Source organism: Ahaetulla prasina, chromosome 1 (genome assembly GCF_028640845.1).
Source record: "Ahaetulla prasina isolate Xishuangbanna chromosome 1, ASM2864084v1, whole genome shotgun sequence".
In the NCBI taxonomy this organism is placed as follows: Eukaryota; Metazoa; Chordata; class Lepidosauria; order Squamata; family Colubridae; genus Ahaetulla; species Ahaetulla prasina.
The window spans coordinates 339,883,884-339,892,403 of NC_080539.1; positions in this window are offsets into that span (position 1 = coordinate 339,883,884).

Here is an 8,520-nt window from a genome sequence, read left to right on the forward strand (position 1 = left end):
GCAGTACAAATCTCAACAAGTCGGTGTTAATTTGTGAGGGTAATGGGCAGTGTTCATTGGAAGGTGAAAAGTTGGAGAAGCCAGTTTAATTACAGCATGTCCCTTAGTTAAGCACCCTTAGTTAATGAGTAGCACAATCTATAAGGTATTATGTAATGCTATCTGGCTTATATACAAATTTGACTTGAGGACAGGCCATATGAACTAAACTTGGATTCCTAAACTGGGGATTAACTATAAATAATTAGTACTTAATATCACAGCAAGAAAAACAGTAAAGTTAGGAACAAATGAAGATTAAAGAACTGAACAAATCTAATGTCTATATGATCCTGTGTCAATGAATTGTATAAAGGATACTCTTCCCCCTTTTTAAACTGGTTATTTCACGTAATTATATTCCAAGATGAAACATTCTAAGGTAAAGATTGTTTCAGGGTTAGAAATTTTCATGATGGACTATTTTATACACCCAAGTTCTTTTCTGTAGCAAGTTCAACTCGCCAATTAGAATATTTTTCCTTGGGTGGAATCGCCCAAGAACAATCACTTAAATTCAGCACAAAAGCACTTTTACCATTGAAGCTACTATTTTAAATCCAAAATCATGTCCAAAAGTCCATATCATACTTGATTAGCCATGGTTCAAGAGCAAAACTTGTAATGTTGGTTCCAGGTTTTTGGCTGAAACAACCATAGAAATCCTGCAGTAGTTTTGTATGGCAAGTATACATATGTGGAAAGATACAATATTAACATAGAAAATTCTTCCACCTTGGCTTTTACTGTTGTCTGGAACAAATCTGTTTTGTTCCTGTGTACAATAAAACTACCCAGTTTTTTGGTGGTATTTGGTATTGGACCATCTGAAGCCAGAAAAAAATGCTTTCCATGTCTACCACAGGAATAGTTGAACCAGACCACTTGGAAGAGTAACCCTTTGCCCCAACGCTTGCTGAAAAATCACTTTCAAAGCTACTGTAACATGGAAATTACTTTTGCAATTATTTTCTACTCTGCAACAGAAAAACTAAAGAATGGTTTATTAATGTATTACCGTATTCATTAAGTATTAGGAATTCAAAGGTATAAACTTTAAATCTGAGCCTAAGAAAATGGGAAAAGGAGACACCATCTACTGTATAAATGGAAAAAGCTTCAAGGAAAGGCCAATGATCTTGTGAAAGTAGAGGAAAATAGGGTTTTGTCTTAAGAAAATAGACTTTTAAGACATGGTGAATTTAAGGCTGGTGTAAGGACAGAAATACAGGTCAGAGGCTGCTTGTTGCCTAGGGTCTTGAGTTTTGCCCTTTTAAAAATCTTAAAAACATTTTAAAATGTTTAAACATGTAATTAAAGAGATTAAATAACTTAAAAAGTCAGTTTGCTTAAACCAGGCTAGAAACTAGGAGACCTTTTAATTCTAGTCCCATCTTAAATAAGAAAGTTGGTTGGATGATTGGGCCAATCAATGTTGTGAATATAATAATATACTTCAGTAAGGCATTTGACAAAGTAGACTACAACCTACTTCATGGTAAGATGATGGGAAAATGTGGGATAAAAAACACCAGATGGATTCATAACTGGCTAACAAATCACACTCAATGTGTAGTCTTTAATGGAACTACATCTGCATGGATGGAAGTCCCAAAGGTACCATTTTAGGCCCGGTACTATTCGATATCTTCATAAATGATTTAGAGTAGATTTTTTTTTCTTATTGGCCAAGTGGGATTGGACACGTTTGGTGTGTCTTGGTGCATATGCTCTCAATGTACATAAAAGAAAAGATACATTCATCAAGAATCAAGGTACAACACTTAATGATAATCATAGGGTACAAATAAGCTATCAGGAAACAATATAAATCGTAAGGATACAAGCAACAAAGTTACTAGATGAGAGAATAGAAATGGAACTCTTAAAATTTGCAGATGACACTAAACTGACAGGAACAGCCAACACTCCAGAAGATCGGCTCAAGATAAGGATATCAATAGACTTGAATACTGGGCACTATCAAACAAAATGAAATTCAATGGTGAGAAAAAAACCTTAGGCAAGAAAAATCAAATTCACAGTTATAGAAAAGGTGGTATCTGGCTCAATAGCAGGAACTGCGAGAGGGAGCTCTGAGTCCTAGTGGACAACCACTTAAATATGAGCCAGTAGTGCAGCTGCCAAAAAGCCAACAGGTCTTAGGCTGCATTAGCAGAGGAATAATATGAAAATTACATTAAGTGTTAATACTACTTAATGTTGCCTTTGGCAATATTGGATCCAATTTTGGTCACCATAATATAAAAAAGATTTTGAGACTCTAGAAAGAGTGCAGAGAAGAGCAACAAAGATGATTGGGGGCTAGAAGTTAAAACATGAAGAATGGTTGCAGGAACTGAGTATGTCTATTCTAATGAAAAGAAGGACTAAAGATGACATGATAGCAGTGTTCCAATATCTGAGGGGCTGCCACAAAAAAGATTTGGTCAACCTGTTCTCCAAAACACCTGAAAGCAGGATAAGATGGAAACTAATCATGGAGAGAATCTAGAAATGAGAAATTTCCTGATGGTGAAAACAATCAATGGAATGGCTTGCCTTCAGAAGCTGTGGGTGCTCCATCACTGGAGAGTTTTAAGAAGAGATTGGACAGCCATTTGTCTGAAATAATACAGAGTTTCCTGTTTGAGTAAGGGTTTGGACTAGATGACCTCCAAGGTCCATTTCAACTCTGTTATTCTGTTCTCAACCCAATTCACCTCAGAGAATGGTTGTCAGGAAAGTAAGAGGGCGGAGTAGTGAGTGTATTTGCTTCCTTGAGTTACTTGTAAAAATGATAAAAGTGGGGTGTAAATTGAAAAAAATGTATTAATAAAATTTAGTTTTTCTACAAAATGCACTGTCATGTTTTGCCCTTGATATGACTCCAGAGTTGTCCATTCCTATGCAATGGGTGAGTTAAGAGACTGAACTGTGAAGCACGTGGTCTCTTGGTTTGGGTTCCATTACCACATACATAACTACATTGGCTATTGGAAAGCAGCAACACAATATGGGAAATAATAGTAATACTGATAGATCTTATAGGGTTGTTATGAATTATTTATGAATTTATTGATTTTATTGATTTATTTTGTTTATATGGCCAACTATCTCAAGTACATGACTGAGCAGCTAACCCAAAAACCGCAATAAAAAAATTAAGCAAAATTATAAAGTAGGCATATCATTTGAACATTTGAGAACGTTATAGTAAAATAACACCATTATAAATGCAACTCAATACTTTGCAATGAAATTTAATATTTTCTTGGGTATGATATGGCTTATTCTCCTTGAGAAAATAATGCTATTTAAAACAGTGCTACAGCCATGTTTCTGCCCAAAAGATGGGTCGTGTCATCCTTCAGAAACATTCATTTATCAATTGAGGTAATTTCATTAGATTTCCTGTACGATCAGTTTTGGTTTTTCTCAGCAGGAGGCAGCACCTAACTACCAAATCAGGGTTTAGAAGTTAAAGTTGGTCAGGTTATTTAATATTTGGATGAAAGAACACCAAGAAGTCATGCCAAGGCTGGTAGGGTACACTGGCAGTAGGAAAAAAACAACCCCAGAAAAAAGAAGTCCATAGGCAGCTGCTTCCAAGAAAAAGAACAGACTTGGAAGAGACTTTGTTCTTATACTTGGTAAGAAGGGGGAAAAAATCCTAGTTAAACTCATTTTGAACTCCATCTGGTTTGGGTTTTTTTGAAAAATTGTATTTATTTTTAAACATAAAATAAAAAAACCTCATCAAATCAATTACATTACAATGTGCTGTAAGGGTGTTAACATATCTTCCTGTGCATTCACAAAATGATCATCTCTTCCATACATATATCTTATACACATTTTTCCTAACGTATCTTTCCATTTAACCAGTTATAGAATAAATCCCATATTTTATAATATTGCTTATCTTCTTGTTCTCTAATTTCAAATGTTAGTCATCTCTGCACATTCCAACGTATTTCTAATTATTTCATCTTGCGAAGGTAACTTTTCATTTTTCCAATTTTTTGCAAATACAGTCCTAGCTGCTGTAATAATATTCACAATCAAATATTTTATATCTCTAGTATATATCTCCGGTACAATTCCCAACGGAAAGATTTCTGGCTTAAAGAACTCAATCTGTTTTAAAGATACATGAATATATACAGAAAAAAAAAAGATACATGAATATGAATCCTATTACCGGTAGGATGCAGCATGCTGAGCTGATTAAACCTGTGCTACTCGTGCACAACTTTTTCATAACTCTCCAAAGTTCACAAAGAAGGAAGGAGAACCAGTCTGGTGTAGTGGTTAATGCACTAGGTTAGAAATCAGAAGGCTGAGTTCTAATTGCACCTTACATAGGAAGCCAGCTGGGTGACTTTGGGCCTATTGCTCTTTCTCAACCCTAGGAATAAGGCAGTGCAAACCACTTCCAAAATCTTGTCAAGAAAACTGCTGGGACTTGTCCTGGGAGTCGCCAAGAATTAACACTGACTTGAAGGAACAATAAGAACAACAAAAACAAAAAATCAATGAAGAGGGGAAAAGGCAAAACAAAGCTAAATGCTTTAATTTCATTTAATCAATGTAATCACTGATTAATCTCTCTCTCTCTCACACACACACACACACACACACACACACACACACACACTCTATCTATTCGATATGATTATTCTTTAACTATTAAATAATTTGTCACATTAAATATTGCCCTTTAATTTTAGAAGGGCTTGCAATCAAAACTTCAAAGGGTCTCAAGTTGTGGATTTCTTCTGGAGATTCACACAATAGAGGGATTAGGAAGACCCATGTTGGAATTCTCAGTTTATCCTGAAACTATCCTTCAGGTAATCAACACACTTCAACCAAATCTGCTTCACTGTGTTGTCATCAGTAGTGGGTTTCTACCAGTTTGCTCCGGTTCGGGAGAACTAGTAGTGGCGGTGGCAGGAGGCTCCGCCCACCACCCCCGGATGTCATCATGGATGCTCTGTGCATGCGCAGAAGCTCCGCATGCGAGTGCTCCTGGTTCCAAATTGGTAGCAAAGGTAAGAGGAACCCACTACTGGTTGATATGCTTATTCTCCACCAGTGTGGAATAGCTACAATTCTAAAACTCATTTGCACATCACACTGAGCCATGGCTTGACAAGTGGCTGGCTTTGTTATACATAATATGTCAAACACCATGCCAGTATTTGGTGCAGTATATGATCACAACTATAGGGGACAACAAAGACTAATGCTACTTAGCTCTAGATATTTCCTATTAGAAAAACAATCCAGGTTAGACTATTCCATTATTGAGCCCAATTCTGATTAGCAGTAAGTTTCCACAGTCATGTTTATTTTAAGTGCAAATTAAACATTTTAATATTTATTTATTTATATTTCATATTTTAAACCACCCATCTCTTAATAAGATGGTAACCAAAGAATGGATTGGCATGCAAAAAAAAAGAGAACCTCCTAAGTCAACATATTTTTTCAATGTCAGGATATTTTTAAATGCATTTATTAATTGGCAAATACTTTTAAAGAAATATAAGAAATACGCTACACTTCTGAACACAGAGTTTTAACAGAACAGAATAACAGAGTTGAAAGGGGCTTTGGAGGTCATCTAGTCCAACCCCCTGCTCAAGCAGGAGACCCTGTATCATTTTAGACAAAATGCTTGTCCAATATCTTCTTAAAATCCTCCAGGGATGGAGCACCCACAACTTCTGAAGGCAAGTTCTATTCCACTGGTCAATTGTCCTCACTGTCTGGAAATTTCTCCTCATTTTAAGGTTGGATCTCTCCTTGATAACAGAATAACAGAGTTGGAAGGGACCTTGAAGGTCATCTAGTCCACACACACCCACTCAAGCAGGAGACCCCACTCCATTTCTGACAGATGGCAGTCCAGTCTCTTCTTGAAAGCTTCCAATGATGAAGCTCCCACAACTTCTGAAACCAAGTTGTTCCATCGATTAATTGTTCTCTCTATGTGAAAATTTCTCCTTAGTTCTGGGTTACTTTTCTCCTTGACTAGTTTCCACCTGTTGCTTCTTGTCACATTTCTGACAGGAAAAAAAATCAAAATTTTCTGTTTCATGCAGACAGTCCAAAAGAGGTTTTTAAAGCGTAATTTTGATGGAACTGGTGTGGGTTGAGGATGCACTTCTTAAGCAGTGTTTTAAACAATTTGGCAAATTGAGAAATTATACCTATATATCTCCCAGTTGTTTTTCATATGGTAAAAATATGTAAATAATGTCCTTAATGCTATGCAGCAAGGATACAGCAAGAGGGCGCATTTATAGTAAGAAATTTATTTTTTCATTAGTGGGATACAGTATCATAGGAATATATTTAAGGTGTTTATCAGACTACAAGGAATATATTATTGTAAGATACCTAATATAGAACCAGGGCTTTTTGATTCACATTATTTCACCTCTTATTTTCTATATTAATTTTATGAGTTATCAAGGTAGAAAAGAAAAACATTCAGCTGCGGGGATGGTAGAAAAGGTTAAGATAGTAGCCACCGAAAGCCTCTCTGATTTTTATATATGTCACATGTAAAAGGAGGTAGAGCTTTTTTTTTTTTTTAATTGAAAGAGTTTTAAAAAACAAAAACATTTTTCCCCCTTTTTCCCCCCTCCCTCCCAAAAAAACTCCTTCCCCCCTCCCTCCCCCCCCCCGGCTTCCCGGGTCAATCACAAGGTATTGTTATACATAAACCAAACATAGAATAAAATTTTCCCTTCCAATCCAAATAACCACATCCAAAGCTTTTCATCTCCCAACCCCCTCCCCATTACATAAAATAACTTTCTAATTATTCAAAGGCAATCTGATATTTCTTAATCTAATGTCTATTTTGTAGATAATCAATCCATTTTTTCCATTCAATTAAATATCTTTCCTGCGTATTGTCTTTTAAAAAAGCTGAGATTTTAGCCATCTCAGCCAAATTATATAACATAACATAACATAACATAACATCAGAGTTGGAAGGGACCTTGGAGGCCTTCTAGTCCAACCCCCTGCCCAGGCAGGAAACCCTACACCATCTCAGTCAGATGGTTATCCAACATTTTCTTAAAAATTTCCAGTGTTGGAGCATTCACAACTTCTGAAGGCAAGTCGTTCCACTTATTAATTGTTCTAACTGTCAGGAAATTTCTCCTTAGTTCTAAGTTGCTTCTTTCCTTGATCAGTTTCCACCCATTGCTTCTTGTTCTACTCTCAGGTGCTCTGGAGAACAGCCCAACTCCCACTTCTCTGTGGCAGCCCCTGAGATATTGGAACACTGCTATCATGTCTCCCCTAGTCCTTCTTTTTGTTAAACTAGACATACCCAGTTCCTGCAACCGTTCTTCATATGTTTTATCCTCCAGTCCCCTAATCATCTTTGTTGCTCTTCTCTGCACTCTTTCTAGAGTCTCAACATCTTTTTTACATCGTGGCGACCAAAACTGGATGCAATATTCCAAGTGTGGCCTTACCAAGGCATTATAAAGTGGCACTAACACTTCACGTGATCTTGATTCTATCCCTCTGTTTATGCAGCCCAGAACTGTGTTGGCTTTTTTAACAGCTGCTGGCTCATATCTAGATGGTTATCCACTAGGACTCCAAGATCCCTCTCACAGGTACTACTATTGAGCAAGGTACCACATATACGGTACTGGTGCATTTTGTTTTTTTGGCCTAAATGTAGAACCTTACTTTTTTCACTGTTGAATTTCATTTTGTTAGATGGCGCCCAATGTTCAAGTCTGTCAAGATCTTTCTGTAACTTGAGCCTATCTTCTGGAGTGTTGGCTATTCCTGCCAGCTTGGTGTCATCTGCAAATTTGATGAGTTCCCCATCTATCCCCTCGTCCAAGTCATTGATGAAGATGTTGAAGAGTACTGGGCCTAAAACAGAGCCTTGGGGTACTCACTGCATACTTCCCTCCATGTGGATGTAGTTCCATTGAGGACTACACGTTGAGTGCGGTTGGTCAGCCAGTTACGAATCCATCTGGTGGTGGTGCTGTCTAACCCACATTTTCTACTTTATCTAGTAGTAGGTTATGGTCTACTTTATCAAATGCTTTACTGAAGTCCAAGTAAATTATATCGACAGCATTCCTCTGGTCTACTAATTTTGTCATTTTGTCAAAGAATGCGATAAGATTAGTCTGGCATGATCTGTTTTGACAAACCCATGTTGGCTTTTGGTTATTACTTTGTTTGCTTCTAGGTGTTCGGTGATTCGTTGCTTGATTATCTTTTCCAGAATCTTCCCCGGTATTGAGGTCAGACTGATAGGTCTGTAGTTTCCTGGATGTGTTTTTTAACCTTTTTTGAAGATGGGAACTACATCAGCTCTTTTCCAGTCCTCTGGCAGCTCCCCTGTGCTCCAGGATCTTTGAAAGATATAGTTCAGTGGTTCTGAGATCACGTCTGCCAGTTCCTTCAGAACCTTGGGGT